Source organism: Arachis stenosperma, chromosome 3, assembly GCF_014773155.1.
Source record: "Arachis stenosperma cultivar V10309 chromosome 3, arast.V10309.gnm1.PFL2, whole genome shotgun sequence".
Classification (NCBI taxonomy): domain Eukaryota; kingdom Viridiplantae; phylum Streptophyta; class Magnoliopsida; order Fabales; family Fabaceae; genus Arachis; species Arachis stenosperma.
In genome coordinates, this window is record NC_080379.1 from 49310320 (window position 1) to 49327880 (window position 17561).

Below are 17561 nucleotides of genomic sequence, written 5' to 3' on the forward strand. Positions count from 1 at the left end.
TCGAATTCTTCCTTATCTACCTCATCCTTCTATTCTTCTTTTCATCTGACACATCAAGAAATCTCTATACTGTGACATAGAGCCATACTTTTTTGTTTTCTTCTTTTTCATATGAGCAGGAACAAAGATAAAGACATTCTTGTTGAACATGATCCTGAACCTGAAAGGACTTTGAAGAGGAAGCTAAGAGCAACTAAAGCACAACACTCTGAAGAGGACCTGACAGAAAATTTAGAAAAGGAAGCAGACAAAACAGCCATGGCCGAACCCAACAACAACAATGCAAGGAAGGTGCTTGATAACTTTACTGCACCAACTCCCGACTTCTATGGGAGAAGCATCTCTATTCCTGCCATTGGAGCAAACAACTTTATGTTTAAGCCTCAATTAGTTTCTCTGATGCAACAGAATTGCAAGTTTCATGGACTTCTATTAGGAGATCCTCATCAGTTCTTGGCTGAATTTTCGCAAATATGTGACACTGTTAAGACCAATGGAGTTGATCCTGAGGTCTATAGACTTATGCTGTTCCCTTTTGCTATAAGAGACAGAGCTAGTATATGGTTGAACTCACAACCTAGAGATAGCCTGAACTCTTGGGAAAAGCTGGTCAGTGCCTTATTAGCTAAATTCTTTCCACCTCAAAAGATGAGTAAGCTTAGAATAGAAGTTCAAACCTTCAAACAGAAGGAAGGTGAATCCCTCTATGAAGCTTGGGAAAGATACAAGCAATTGATCAGAAGGTGTCCTTCTGACATGCTTTCAGAATGGAGCATCATAGGTATCTTCTTTGATGGACTGTCTGAGTTATCCAAGATGTCATTGGACCATTCTGCAGGCGGATCTATTCATCTAAAGAAAACGCCTACAGAAGCCCGGAAACTCATTGAAATGGTTGTAAATAACCAGTTCATGTACACTTCTGAAAGAAATCCTGTGAACAATGGGACAACTCAGAAGAAAGGAGTTCTTGAGATTGATACTCTAATGCCATATTGGCTCAGAACAAATTATTGACTCAGCAAGTCAATATGATTTCTCAGAATCTGACTGGATTGCAAGCTGCATCCAGCAGTAATAAAGAAGCATCTTCTGAAGAAGAAGCTTATTATCTTGAGAACCCTACAATGGAAGAGGTGAATTACAAGGGAGAACCCTATGGAAACACCTATAATCCTTCATGGAGAAATCATCCAAATCTCTCATGGAAGGACCAACAGAAGCCTCAACAAGGCTTCAAAAACAATAATGGTGGAAGAAATAAGTTTAGCAATAGCAAGCCTTTTCCATCATATTCTCAGCAACAGACAGAGAACTTTGAGCAGGGTCGTTCTGGCTTAGCAACCATAGTCTCTGATCTATCTAAGACCATACTAAGTTTCATGAATAAAATAAGATCCTCCATTAGAAATTTAGAGGCACAAGTGGGTCAGCTGTGTAAAAAGGTTACTGAAACTTCTCCTAGCACTCTCCCAAGCAATACAGAAGAAAATCCCAAGAGAGAGTGCAAAGCCATAACCATGACCAACATGGCTGAACCTGGAGAGAGTGAGGAGGACGTGATTCCCAGTGAGAAAAATCTCATGGGATGTCCTCTGAATGAAAAGAAGTTTCCATTTGAGGAACCAAGGGAATCTGAGGCTCATACAGAGACCATAGAGATTCTATTGAACCTACTTATGCCATTCATGAGCTCTTATGAGTATTCTTCCTCTGAAAAGGATGAAGATATTACTGAAGAGCAAGTTGCTAAGTACCTTGGAGTAATCATGAAGCTGAATGCCAAGTTATTTGGTAATGAGACTTGGGAGGATGAACCCCCTTGCTCACCAATGAACTGAATGACTTAATTAGGTAGACATTACCTCAGAAGAAACCAAATCCCGAAAAATTCTTAATACACTGTACCATAGGCACCATGACCTTTGAGAAGGCTTTGTGTGACCTGGAGTCAGGCATAAACCTCATGCCACTCTCTGTAATGGAAAAACTGGGAATCTTTGAGGTACAAGCTGCAAGAATCTCACTAGAGATGGCAGACAAATCCATGAAACAGGCTTATGGACTTGTAGAGGATGTTTTAGTGAAGGTTGAGGGCCTTTACATCCCTGATAACTTCATAATCCTGGACACTGGGAAGAATAAGGATGAATCCATCATCCTTGGCAGACCCTTCCTAGTCACAGCAAAAGCTGTGATTGATGTTGACAGAAGAGAGTTGGTCCTTCAAGCGCATGAGGACTACCTTGTGTTTAAGGCTCAAGGATCTCCTTCTATACACATGGAGAAGAAGCATGAAAAGCTTCTCTCAATACAGGGTCAAATAGAGCCCCCACATTCAAACTCTAAGTTTGGTGTTGAGAGGCCATCATCATGCTCTGAGTATCTGTGAGGCTCCATGAGAGCTCACTATCAAGCTATTGACATTAAATAAGCGCTTGTTGGGAGGCAACCCAATTTTTACTTATCTATGTTGAATTTCTATTTTCCATTTTTATTTTATGTTTTCTTTAGGATGATGATCATGTGGAGTCACAAAAACAAAAGCAAAAATCAAAAACAGCATTGAAAACAGCACACCCTAGAGGATGAGCTTACTGGCATTTAAACGCCAGTAAGGGTAGCAGAATGGGCGTTAAATGCCCAGTCTGGCACCATTATGGGCGTTTAATGCCAGAAAAGGGCACCAGATTGGCGTTTAACACCAGAAAAGGGTACCAAGCTGGCGTTAAACGCCAGAAAGAGAAGAAAAGCTGGCGTTTAACGCCAGGATTGGCATTCAAAGGGGGTGTTTACACGCCAAAACGGTGCAGGGATGAGAAATCCTTGACACCTCAGGATCTGTGGACCCCACAGGATCCCCACCTACCTTAACTCACTCTCTCTCTTCTTCACACCTTTCCATAACACCCTTCCCCAATTACCCCTCACCAATCACCTCTATTTCTCTTCCCCATCACCTCTTCACCAATCACCTCCATTTCTCTTCCCCACCTCCACCCACTCTTCTCCAAAAACCCCACCCACCTCACCATTCAAATTCAAATCTTTTCCCTCCCAAACCCAACCCCTAATACACGAATCCTACCCTCTCTTTCCATTCCTATATAAACCCCTCATCCATCCTTTAAATTCACACAAACACTTCTTCTCCCCCTTGGCCGGACCACTCACAACTCTCCATCTCCTCCATTTCTTCTTCTTCTTCATCCTTCTTTCTTCTTTTGCTCGAGGACGAGCAAACCTTTTAAGTTTGGTGTGGAAAAAGCATTGCTTTTTGTGTTTCTATAACCATTTATGGCACCTAAGGCCAGAGAAACCTCTAGAAAAAGGAAAGAGAAGGCAAAAGCTTCTACCTCCGAGTCATGGGAGATGGAGATATTCATCTCAATGGTCCATCAAGACCACTTCTATGAAGTTGTGGCCAAGAAGAAGGTGATTCCTGAGGTCCCTTTCATGCTCAAAAGGAATGAGTATCCAGAGATCCGTCATGAGATTCGAAAAAGAGGTTGGAAAGTTCTCACCAACCCTATTCAACAAGTCGGAATCTTAATGGTTCAAGAGTTCTATGCTAATGCATGGATCACTAAAAACTATGATCAAAGTGTAAACCCGAACCCAAAGAATTGGCTTACAATGGTTCAGGGGAAATACTTAGATTTCAGTCCGAAAAATGTAAGGTTGGCATTCAACTTGCCAATGATGCAAGGAGATGCACGCCCCTACACTAGAAGGGTCAACTTTGATCAAAGGTTGGACCAAGTCCTCATGAACATATGTGTAGAAGGAGCTCAGTGGAAAAGAGACTCCAAAAAGGTAAGCTGGTTCAATTGAGAAGGCATGACCTTAAACCCGTGGCTAGAGGATGGTTGGAATTCATCCAATGCTACATCATTCCTACTAGCAACCGATCCAAAGTGACTATAGATTGGGCTATCATGATCCATAGCATCATGATTGGAGAGGAAGTAGAAGTTCATGAGGTTATATCTCTAGAACTCTACAAAGTGGCTGACAAAACCTCCACCTTGGCAAGGTTAGCCTTTCCTCATCTCATCTGTCACCAATGCAATTTAGTTGGAGTTGTCATAGGAGAAGACATCCTCATTGAAGAGGACAAGCCCATCACTAAAAAGAGGATGGAGCAAATAAGAGAGCCCACTCATGGACCTCAACAAGAGCATGAGGAAGTCCCTCATCAAGAAATCCCTGAGATGCCTCAAGGGATGCATTTTCCTCCACACAACTATTAGGAGCAACTCAACACCTCTTTGGGAGATTTGAGTTCCAATATGGAGCAACTAAGGATGGAGCACCAAAAGCACTCCATTATTCTCCATGAAATTAGAGAGGATCAAATAGCCATGAGGGAAGAGCAACAAAGGCAAGGAAGAGACATAGAGGAGCTCAAGCATTCCATTAGATCTTCAAGAAGAAGAACTAGCCGCCATCACTAAGGTGGACCCGTTCTTTTATTTTCTTGTTCTTATCTTTCTATTTTTCGATTTTTATGCTTTATGTGTTATCTATATTTGTGTCTTCATTACATGATCATTAGTGTCTAGTATCTATGTCTTAAGGCTATGAATGTCCTATGAACCCTTCACCTTTCTTAAATGAAAAATGTGCCTAATTACAAAAGAACAAGAAGTACTTGAATTTCGAAATTTATCTTGAAATTAGTTTGATTATTTTGATGTGGTGGCAATACTTTTTGTTTTCTGAATGAATGCTTGAACAGTGCATAATTTTGATAGTGAAGTTTATGAATGTTAAAATTGTTGGCTCTTGAAAGAATGATGAAAAAAGAGAAATGTTATTGATAATATGAAAAATCATAAAATTGATTCTTGAAGCAAGAAAAAGCAGTGAATAACAAATTTTGCGAAAAAAATGGCGAAAAAGAAAAAGAAAGAAAAAGAAAAAGCAAGCACAAAAAGCCAATAGCCCTTTAAACCAAAAGGCAAGGGTAAAAGGGATCCAAGGCTTTGAGCATTAATGGATAGGAGGGCCCAAAGGAATAAAATCCTGGCCTAAGCGGCTAAATCAAGCTGTCCCTAACCATGTGCTTGTGTCATGAAGGTCCAAGTGAAAAGCTTGAGACTGAGTGGTTAAAGTCGTGATCCAAAGCAGAAAGAGTGTGCTTAAGAATTCTGGACACCTCTAACTGGGGACTTTAGCAAAGCTGAGTCACAATCTGAAAAGGTTCACCCAGTTATGTGTCTGTGGCACTTATGTATCCGGTGGTAATACTGGAAAACAAAGTGCTTAGGATCACGGCCAAGACTCATAAAGTAGTTGTATTCAAGAATTAACATACTGAACTAGGAGAATCAATAACACTATCTTAATTCTGAATTCCTAGAGATGCCAATCATTCTGAACTTCAAAGGATAAAGTAAGATGCCAAAACTGTTCAGAAACAAAAAGCTACTAATCCCGCTCATCTAATTAGAGCTAAGCTTCATTGATATTTTGGAATTCATTATATATTCTCTTCTTTTTAATCTATTTATTTTTAGTTGCTTGGGGACAAGCAACAATTTAAGTTTAGTGTTGTGATGAGCGGATAATTTATACGATTTTGGCATTGTTTTTAGGTAGTTTTTAGTAAGATTTAGTTAGTTTTTAGTATATAATTATTAGTTTTTATGCAAAAATCACATTTTTGGACTCTACTATGAGTTTGTGTGTTTTTCTGTGATTTCAAGTATTTTCTGGCTGAAATTGAGGGACCTGAGCAAAAATCTGATTCAGAGGCTAAAAAAGAACTGTAGATGCTGTTGGATTCTGACCTCCCTGCACTCAAAAAGGATTTTCTGGAGATACAGAAGCCCAATTGGCGCACTCTTAATTGTGTTGGAAAGTAGACATCTTGGGCTTTCCAGAAATATATAATAGTCCATACTTTGCCCGAGTTTTGATAACGCAAACTGGCGTTTTAACGCAAACTTTCTACCCTTTTCTCGCGTTAAACGCCAGAACTGGCATAAAAGCTGGAGTTAAACGCCCAAACTGGCACTAGAGCTGGCGTTTAACTCCAAGAAAAGCCTATGCACGTGAAAGCTTCAATGCTCAGCCCAAGCACACACTAAGTGGGTCCCGAAAGTGGATTTCTGCATCATTTACTTATTTCTGTAATCCCTAGGTTACTAGTTCATTATAAATAAGACCTTTTACTATTGTATTTTCATCGAGAGATCTTTAGATCATTTTTGAGACTATCTTTGTATCACTATTGATCTCTTAATCACGTTTAGGGGGCTGGCCATTCGGCCATGCCTGGACCTTCATCACTTATGTATTTTCAACGGTGGAGTTTCTACACCTCATAGACTAAGGTGTGGAGTGACGATTGGATTTTTGACGGTTTAGAATTCACAAATGAATTCTCGTTGCAAGTATAGTTTCTAAACCAATCACTAATCCTTTCATACAAAAAATTGTTTGTCACTAAAACAAACCCCTAAAATTTATAAACCGAAGTATTCAAACCTCGGGTCGTTCTCCCTAGGATTTACAATAAAGTGTTTTGTTATTGGTTGTGAGTTATATTTGGGGGTTTTAGAGGAGAAACATGAATAGTAAATGGTAAGAAAACTTTATTAACAAAATGGTCTTGGCAAGATTTGGTTGTCAAGGGTCTTCATCATTATCACTAGCCACAAGTATGGTAGTTGCAAGGATTAATCCCACTTAGTCATCCTTAAATCAATTAACAAAGGAAAGTCAAGTGAGTTATATCAATCCTAGTCCATAAGTCCTAGCTTTCCACTAATTGGATTAATGAAGGCTAGAGTTAATGGCTATCAACTAGCAATCAATTGGACACTAGTGATTCAAGAAATCCTAAGTTACCTTCTCAAGCCAAGAACATAAAATCCTACTCTAACATCCTCTCAAGCATTTCATCAAACACTTGGAGGGTAATGAAAGAAAGCATTTTTATTTGTAAGAATAAAAGGAATCAACAACCAACAATTACAAAGAATTAACAAAACAACAATCAACAACATCACAATCACATGAATTATCTCAAATTGCATTATTAAAAGAAAACAAAAGAACAAGAATATCTCAATTACAAAACCTAGAAACAAAATAAGAGAAATTACAACAAGAGGATAGGGATAGAAAGAAGAACCAAAGTGTAGCAATCACCACTTGAAGGTAGAAGTAGAAGGAGACTTGAATTAAACCTAGAACTATGAGATCCTAATCTAACCCTAATTCCTAATCCTAGAGAGAAGTGAGAGCTTCTCTCTCTAAAACTAACTCTAACTCCTAAAACTAAGCTAATGATCAAAAGTATCTAAAGTATCTAAAGTATCTAAAGTATATTGATTCCCCTTCAATACTTGACTTAAATAGCATCAGAAATGAGTTGGATTGGGCCCACAAGGCTCCTAAAACCGCTGGGGACGATTTCATTAAAGTGGGCCACGGACAGAATCGGCGCGCGCGCGCAAAGTGCGCGTGCGCGCCCCTGAACGCGAAGCAACATATGGCAAAATTTATATCATTTCGAAGCCCCGGATGTTAGCTTTCCAACCCAACTAGAACCGCATCATTTGGACCTCTGTAGCTCAAGTTATGGTCGTTTAAGTGCAAAGAGGTCGGCTTGACAGCTTTCCGGTTCTTTCATTTCTTCATGAGTTCTCCAACTTTACATGCTTTTTCTTCATTCCTTTAATCCAATCTTTGCCTCCTAAATCTGAAATCACTTAACAAACATATCAAGGCATCTAATGGAATCAAGGTAAATTATATTTATCTATTTTAAGACCTAAAAAGCATGTTTTCACTCTTAAGCACAATTAAAGGAGAATATACAAAACCATGCTATTTCATTGAATAAATGTGGGTAAAAGGTGATAAAATCTCCTAAATTCAATACAAGATAAACCGTCAAATTAGGGTTTGTCAACCTCCCCACACTTAAACCAAGCATGTCCTCATGCTTAAGCCAAGAGAAAGCAAAGGGCATCAACATTTATTCTATGTAAATGAGCTATATGCAACCTAACTATATGCAACTAAATGCAAAATGGTTTTACCTACTTGGTTAAAAATAAATCAATCCTCCAAGTGCATGTATAAATGGGTAGGGCTAAGGTCATATGACGATTCATGAATCCTACCAATTCAAGTGTGGAAATGAAGTTCAAATAGACTTGCGAGAAGAACGCTCATGAAAGCCGGGAATCAAGGATTTGAGCATCGAACCCTCACCGGGAGTGTTTGCACTCTAGTCACTCGGTGTTTGGGGTTGATTCTCTCAATTCTCCCCTAATCATGCTTTCCAAGATTTGTTTTTCATCTAACAATCAACAATTATTTCATGCATGCATACAATTATCATGAGGTCTTTTCTTTAGGTTGTAATGGGGCTAGGGTCAAGGTAGGATCATATATGGCTAGTGGACTTAGGATTTGAATCTTTGATTAACCTAGACCTTCCCACATAACCTATATAATGACCTAATACAATTAAGTACTAATCTAACGACCCATTCCTCACTTTTTCACATACTCATGCATTCTCTTTTCATTTCACAATACTTATGCATTGACTTTTATTTGAGCATTACTTTGGGGCATTTTGTCCCCTTTTTTTTATTTCTTTCTTTTTCTTCTTTTTTTTTTCAAACTATATACAAGAACATCAATGCATAAGGTCTATACATTTAATCAATACATGAGCATGTACCCAATTTCCCAATATAAAAATACAAAACACAAACACCCTTTTATCCCAACCAATGTCCCAAAGTCTTCCCACTCTTGGATGATACTCACACTCACTAGCCTAAGCCAATCAAAGATCCAAATAAAGGACATTCATTGTTTTCTGCTTTAAGGCTTGTAATGTGCTAAATTAAGAACAAAGTGGGTTAAGCATAGGCTCAAATTTGGCTAACAAGGAAGATAAAAGGTAAGGCCATTTGGGTAAGTGAGCTAATGAAATGATGGCCTCAATCATATAAATGCATGAATACACAAAATAATGGACATAAAGAATCAAACAAATCGAAGATTACAATCATAGGAAGAGAATAATGCACACAAGAAGGAAAAATAAGTGGTTATAAGATGTAACCACATCATTAGGCTCAAATCTCACTTGCTTGTGTTCTTAGCTCAAAAACCATGTTCCAAAATACATTCTTTCAAGCAAGTTCAACAAAAATTTTTCAAATTGGTAGGTTGCCCTAAAATGGTTTCTTGGAAAAGAAATCATCACTCTAACCAAGTAGTCCTAATAAAAAGAAGTGGTAAAAATATGTACAAATTCTAACTAACATGCAACCTATCATGCAATGCAATAACTAATCTAACAAAGAAAACTAAGAATTGGTGTTGAAAAGGAAATTGTTACCCATGGAAATCGGTCGAACGACCTCCCCACACTTGAAGATTGCACCGTCCTCGGTGCATGCGAAGAAGAGCAAGGTGGACAGGTTGTTACAATTGATGAGCTCCTTCAAAAGGTTGTGCGGATGACTTGTTTGTTGCCCCATTTAGAAACTTTCCTTTCCTTCCGTATTGGTGGCCAACCTAAAAGGATAGAAAAGGAAAGGAATATTAAGCCTATGACAAAGATATCAAAGCAAATAGAACATAGGCGAGGGCTAATGCCAAATAAAGGTATGGTTCTCTACTACATGGTAGCTACAACATGTAGAGGAGGAAACAATAAGAAAAAATGGCATATCAATGATACTTGATGCAAGAGTAAAGTTAAAGCATGAAGAGGATATTGAGCATCAAGATCAAATAAGAATTGGCACAAACAAGATTAGTGATACGCCTGAAAGCATTTGATTCTATCCTAATTCAATGATGAAGCGGTACAAGAAAAAAAACAAAGGGTAATGAATTAGGAAGGACTAAAGCACTAATCTTGTGTGTTGACAAATATTGCAATTAATGTAACAAGTCATGAAGCACCAAAACAAATGCAAGAAATTCTCAACAATTGAGTGAGAGAGTTCAACACCATTATTAAAATGACTAAAAAAAGAAACGAAAACATGTTACAAAAACTAAATAAAAATGGGAAGAGTAGAAGTATGCGAATGTGATAAGCAAAAGAAAATGGAAGGGGAGAAAAAAAACTCTTTTTTTTTTTTTACCGACGCGTGCGCGTCATGCACGTTTATGCGTCGATGTGCATATTGGTTGAAGGACGCGTACGCGCCAGGTGCGCGCACGCGTGCATCGAGTTAGGCCAGAGGCATAATGTCGGCCCAAGTCTGGCACAACTCTCGGGCAAAAGTACCAGGAGTGTGGATCGTGCAATCGACGCGCGCGCACACAGTGTGCGTGCGCGTGCATTGCCAATTTAAGATCATGTGCGCGTACGCGCCAAGTGCGCGCACGCGTGCATAGACTTGTGCCTTAGGCCCAATGTTCGCACAGTGCAGGCCTAACTCTCGGGTTTTTGGCCGGAGGTGAAATTTTGCATCCACGCGTACGCATACAGTGCGCGTCCGCGTGGATGGTCGAAAAATGCTCAGGTGCGCGTACGCGTCATGTGCGCGCACGCGTGGATGGTGTTCTGTTTTTCAAAATTTTTCTAAGTTTTTGCACCAATCCAAGCCTTTCAATCCTCCAAACAGCTACCAAAACACCCTAAAACCTTATTTATCATATTATACTTCTAACTAAACTTAACAAACCAATAAAAACATGAAATTAAACTAATTCTACCAATATGTACAAAGAAAGAAAATGAAAAGATGTTACCATGGTGGGGTGTCTCCCACCTAGCACTTTTAGTTTAAGTCCTTAAGTTGGACATTTGAGGAGCTTATTGTCATGGTGGCTTATGTTTGTACTCATCCTTGAATCTCCAAGGATCTTTGCTTCTCAATTGGTTGACAGAATTTCCAACCATCTTCACCAAACTTGGGTGAGGTTCTCCCCAAGATATGAGCTCCCAAAATTGGTCTTCATGTTGTGATCCGGGATCCCATATCTTATTTTCACACCCATCTTCTAGTTGATCATCATGATTCAACTTGGGTGGTAGGCATATAGAATTCTCCTTTATGTACCAAATTCTCCTTCTAGACCCATACAATTTAGCATTCCTCCAACCATAGTATTTATGCCTTGAGGGTTTAACCTTAATGAGCCTAACATTCTTTTTCCAACCATTACACCACTCCCTCTTACTCTTCACTCCACAAAGAGCTCTAAGTTGACCATCATTTTCAATCAACCCATATTCAAGTGAGAAAGTGAAGCTTAGGGATAGAAATTTTACCCACTTGAATGTTATGTTAGGTGATGGTGGCTTGGGAAGGGGGACCTCCCCATACTTAGCCATTGCGATGTCTACGCTCTTGTGCTCTTCCCTTGTAACTTCCACCTCTTGACAACTTATATCAACCTCAACCTCTTCCTCTTGGTAGCTTCCTTCCAATTTAATATTGTCTTCGTGGCTTACCAAGGGTATGGGAGGTGAGGTATCTTCTTCCTTACCCTCTATGTCAAGCTCAATGGGAGAGGATTCAATTGTGGATAGGAACTCATCAATAATTGAATCCATCTCTTGATCAACCTCTTCAAAGTCTTCAACCATGATGTGCTTTGGAGGTTGCGCACCCTCCTCAACATCAATGTCAAGCTTCTTGGAAGAGTTTTCCATGATGGTACATTCCCATGGACTCTCAACGTCTCCTAAATCTTCAATCACTTCTTCCTTTTCTTCAATAATCATAGGCTCCTCCAATTGCTCTAATACAAAATAGCCTCCCTCATTTTCCACCGGGTTTTCCAATCTCTCCTTCATGCTATGATCTTCAATGGATTCTTCACATGTGGCCACGGAAGCACCTTGAGTGTTCAAAAATTTGTAGGCTAAGGTAGACATTACCTTGGTCAAGTTAGTCACAAACTCTAGGGTGTTCCTTTGCATATCCGCTTGTCCTTGAAGTAGCAATGTGAGAGAGTCATCTATTGGGACTTGGGGTGGATAAGAGGGTTCATTATTTTGGAGAGAGGGTTTATAGTAGGAAGGTGGTTCTTCTTGGTAAGGGTATGGAGATGGTGTGCATTGAGGTGGTTCTTGAGAGTAATTGTGTTGGAATGGTGGTGGTTCCATGTATGGTTCATATGGCTCATAAGGTGGTGGGTATGGTGGATAAGGATTGGGGTCATATGGAGGGTTTTGGTGATAAGAGGCTTGTGAGTATGGTGGAGAGTTATGTTGAGGATATGGTTCATAGGCATATGGTGGTGGTTCTTGAAAGTCACAAGGGGATTCACCATAGCCATTGGATTGGTATGCATCATGGAATGGCTCTTCTTCATAGTGCATTGGTGGGGGTTGTTGCCATGAGGATTGATCATAAGCATATGGTTCCTTCCACCTTTGAGTGTCCCATCCTTGATACACATCTTCATTATAATCCTCATTTCCTACAACATGTTTATAACCAAACTCATAGCCACGATGAGAATTCATGATAGCAAGAGCAAATAAGAAACAAAAACTAATAAGAGATAATGAAACAAAATACTAAGACTAGCAAAGACTAACAAGCAATCAAAAAAAATCAAGCTATTCACAATATTCACATATATACAATAACCAATAACGCAACACCATTGCAAATCCCCGGCAACGGCGCCATTTTGACGATTGGATTTTTGACAGTTTAGAATTCACAAATGAATTCTCGTTGCAAGTATAGTTTCTAAACCAATCACTAATCCTTTCATACAAAAAGTTGTTTGTCACTAAAACAAACCCCTAAAATTTATAAACCGAAGTATTCAAACCTCGGGTCGTTCTCCCTAGGATTTACAATAAAGTGTTTTGTTATTGGTTGTGAGTTATATTTGGGGGTTTTAGAGGAGAAACATGAATAGTAAATGGTAAGAAAACTTTATTAACAAAATGGTCTTGGCAAGATTTGGTTGTCAAGGGTCTTCATCATTATCACTAGCCACAAGTATGGTAGTTGCAAGGATTAATCCCACTTAGTCATCCTTAAATCAATTAACAAAGGAAAGTCAAGTGAGTTATATCAATCCTAGTCCATAAGTCCTAGCTTTCCACTAATTGGATTAATGAAGGCTAGAGTTAATGGCTATCAACTAGCAATCAATTGGACACTAGTGATTCAAGAAATCCTAAGTTACCTTCTCAAGCCAAGAACATAAAATCCTACTCTAACATCCTCTCAAGCATTTCATCAAACACTTGGAGGGTAATGAAAGAAAGCATTTTTATTTGTAAGAATAAAAGGAATCAACAACCAACAATTACAAAGAATTAACAAAACAACAATCAACAACATCACAATCACATGAATTATCTCAAATTGCATTATTAAAAGAAAACAAAAGAACAAGAATATCTCAATTACAAAACCTAGAAACAAAATAAGAGAAATTACAACAAGAGGATAGGGATAGAAAGAAGAACCAAAGTGTAGCAATCACCACTTGAAGGTAGAAGTAGAAGGAGACTTGAATTAAACCTAGAACTATGAGATCCTAATCTAACCCTAATTCCTAATCCTAGAGAGAAGTGAGAGCTTCTCTCTCTAAAACTAACTCTAACTCCTAAAACTAAGCTAATGATCAAAAGTATCTAAAGTATCTAAAGTATATTGATTCCCCTTCAATACTTGACTTAAATAGCATCAGAAATGAGTTGGATTGGGCCCACAAGGCTCCTAAAACCGCTGGGGATGATTTCATTAAAGTGGGCCACGGACAGAATCGGCGCGCGCGCGCAAAGTGCGCGTGCGCGCCCCTGAAAGCGAAGCAACATATGGCAAAATTTATATCATTTCGAAGCCCCGGATGTTAGCTTTCCAACCCAACTGGAACCGCATCATTTGGACCTCTGTAGCTCAAGTTATGGTCGTTTAAGTGCAAAGAGGTCGGCTTGACAGCTTTCCGGTTCTTTCATTTCTTCATGAGTTCTCCAACTTTACATGCTTTTTCTTCATTCCTTTAATCCAATCTTTGCCTCCTAAATCTGAAATCACTTAACAAACATATCAAGGCATCTAATGGAATCAAGGTAAATTATATTTATCTATTTTAAGACCTAAAAAGCATGTTTTCACTCTTAAGCACAATTAAAGGAGAATATACAAAACCATGCTATTTCATTGAATAAATGTGGGTAAAAGGTGATAAAATCCCCTAAATTCAATACAATATAAACCGTCAAATTGGGGTTTGTCATGGAGCTCTGTTGTTCCTCATGAATTAATGCAATTAATACGGTTTTCTATTCAATTCAAGCTTATTCTTGTTCTAAGATATTCATTCGCACTTCAACATGATGATTGTGATGATCAAGTGACACTCATCACCATTCTCACTTATGAACGCGTGCCTGACAACCACTTTCGTTCTACCTAAAAACAAGCTTGAATGTATATCTCTTGGCCTCCTGGTCCATGATGTATGGTTGCCTCTCCTGACAATAGAGCCTTCCATTCCATGAGATCAGAGTCTTCGTGGTATAAGCTAGAATCAATTGGCAGTATTCTTGAGATTCGGAAAGTCTAAACCTTGTCTGTGGTATTCCGAGTAGGATTTGGGATGGGATAACTGTGACAAGCTTCAAACTCGTGAGTGCTGGGTACAGTGACAGTGCGCAAAAGGATCATTGGATCTTATTCCAACACAAGTGAGAACCGACAGATGATTAGCCCTATGTAACCCGTAGCCGGACCATTTTCACTGAGAGGACGGACGATAGACATTGACAATGGTGATCCTCCAACATACAGCTTTCCATGGAAAGGAGTACGCATGACTGGATGAAAGCAGTAGGAAAGTAGGGATTCAAAAGGAACAAAGCATATCCATATGCTTATCTGAAATTCATACCAATGAATTACATAAGTATCTCTATCCTATTTTATGTTTTATCTGTCTTTTAATTATCGAAATCCCATAACCATTTGAATCTGCCTGACTTAGATTTACAAGATGACCATAGCTTGCTTCAAGCTGACAATCTCCGTGGGATCGACCCTTACTCACGTAAGGTATTACTTGAATGACCCAGTGCACATGCTGGTCAGCTACGTGGAGTTGTGAAGAAAGTGTGTGAGATCACGATTTCGTGTACCAGGTATGCCCTATGTTCTTTTCCTTCCAACCCCAATTTGTCACAAGTTTAAACAGGATGTCGGTCAAGCTTCCTTGATCCACCAGAGTTTTGTGGAGGTTTACATTGGCAAGTATCATTGTAATCATGATAGGATCATCATATTCGGGTGTTACCCCTTGTGCTTCTTCTTTTGGTGAAGACAATGGTAGGAAGGTCGGGAACTGAAGCCTCTTCTCTGACTTGATAGACTTCTTTTAAATGTCTCTTGCGGGAGGATTTGGTTATGCCACCTCCTGAAAATCCTCCAGCTATCATGTGAACGTGTTTATTAGGAGTTCAGGGTGGCCGATCGCGTCAATTTCTGCTTTCTTCCTCTCTTTTATGTAACCCTTGATCATATGATCTTTTCGCCAAGTATCTCTCCAATGACCTTCCTTAGCCAATTTTTCTATCACATTTTTCAAGTCGTAACAATTATTGGTGGAATGTTCGTATATCTTGTGGTACTCGCAGTATTCTGTCTGACTCTCACCTTTTTTTATTGATGGGATGAGAAGGTGGAAGCTTCTCGGTATGGCAGATCTCCTTATAAATGTTGACAAGGGAAACTCATAGCGAGGTGTAATTGTGATACCTTCGATATTTATCCGAGTTATATTCATTTGTTTTCTTTGCTTTGTTCTCTTTATCTCGATCCTGGTAATGAGGGTTTTGCCTCAGGATAGGTTTTCTTAGTCAGAAATTTTCTTCCATGTTGATGTGTTTTTTCGCTCATTTTTGCACTTCGTACAAGGAAGTCGAGTGCTTTTTTGATATGGATAGGGAGAATGGTCCTTCTTTGAGGCCATTAACTAGCCCCATTATGACCGTTTCTATTGGAAAGTTTTGAATTTTCAGGTAGGCTTTGTTGAATCTTTCTGTATAAGCTCGGAGAGTTTCTCTGACTTTTTGCTTAACCCCAAGGAGACTTCTAGCGTGTTTAAGTTTATCTTTCTAGATGGAGAATTGGGTAAGGAAATTCCTTGCATGGTCATCAAAATAAGTTATAGAACGGGGTGGTAGACTATCGAACCATCCATTTCATTACTGCCTTGGTTAACGTCGTCGGGAAAGCTTTGCAACGAGTTGCATCCGACACATTGGCCAAGTACATTCGGCTTTTAAAGTTACTTAGATGGTGTCTCAGGTCGTCGTTCCATCATAGAGTCCATGCCGGGGCTTTTAAAGTTTCAGAGAACTCTAATCCGCATGATCTCTTCAAGGAATGGATCTTTTCCTCTCAATGGGTGTCTTCCCGATCTGCATGGTTGTTTCAACCTCTAAGGTTAGCTTCCAATTTTAAAATATTTTCTTCTAATTTCCTTCGTCGTCATACTTCTCTTCTAAGGTCTCTTTTTGATTCTCATTGTTGCTCTAGCTCTTGCTCAAGCTTCTCCAGTCGTCCCTGTTGTCCATGCATTAGACCTAAAAGCTTTGATGGGCTCTAATTTACCATGTTCTCAGGTGGATGAATTTCTGAATTTATTCTTCTAGGTTGGGGGTTTCGTGAAATCTCCTTCCCATTGTTGCCATCTGCTCAATCTCGCCGTGGAGGTAGTACGAGTGCACAATCATCGTTGTGCTATTCCGGCTCAGATTCAGATGCTGTATGTCCATCTTCCGGACGATCATCTGTCATGATCGGATGTAGACTTGTGGGTCCTCAACAATGACACTAATGTTCCGAGGATTACCTGAAACTAGGTTGCTTGTAGGCCTGAACATGAGGTCCAGACTCCTTTTGAGGCAGCATCCGACATCTACTAGTGTCAAGGTGCCACTGTCCGAGTTCTTCGTGAGGATATGTGGGTGGTACCTTCAAGGGACTCCGATGCTTAAGCTAGCAAGGATTTTAGGCAGATTTTTAGTAGATTGGATTCGAAATGTACCTAAGGATATCAATGTATTTATAGTGGTAGATGTAGAGTCGATAACCACTTTTTAGAGTAGTTCCACTTTTAATGGTGGATAACCGTTTCTTTTTGTTAGGAAAGTTGTTGATATATATCTCCTTTCTAGATGAGTAGGAGAGATTGTAGGAGTTAGTTACTAATTCGATCAAGTTGATGTCTGTTGATTGGGCTTTGTTTATTTTGGATATGGTTAAGTAGTAAGTCAGCGTATGAACAATAATTATGTTTAATTTGTTTGTGTCGAAGGTTATTCTTATAAAATTATTTTTAAATTGGTCATAATTTTTTTAAAAAAATTAATCTTTAGAACGTAAATTTGACGCAAAACAAAATTTTTAGAATAGAATTAAAATAAAATAAAATAAAAATTTTAAAGATAAAAAATATATCTTATCTTAAAAAAAATATATGGACTTTGTTGGCTTCGTACACCCGGATTTTTTTTAACTTTGACCACAATGTTGTGATAAGGGATGAGTTGGATGCCCATTTTCAATGAACCTCTCTTTACCAAG

The 17561-nt window shown here is 39.0% G+C and overlaps 1 non-coding gene across 1 annotated transcript; it reads right to left on the reverse strand.

The window, feature by feature from the left end:
* Positions 1–654: 654 nt before the first annotated feature.
* LOC130971774 (small nucleolar RNA R71) lies at positions 655–762 on the reverse strand. The gene has a single exon (XR_009082984.1). It is a non-coding gene; the product is annotated as a small nucleolar RNA R71 (small nucleolar RNA).
* Positions 763–17561: the final 16799 nt, after the last annotated feature.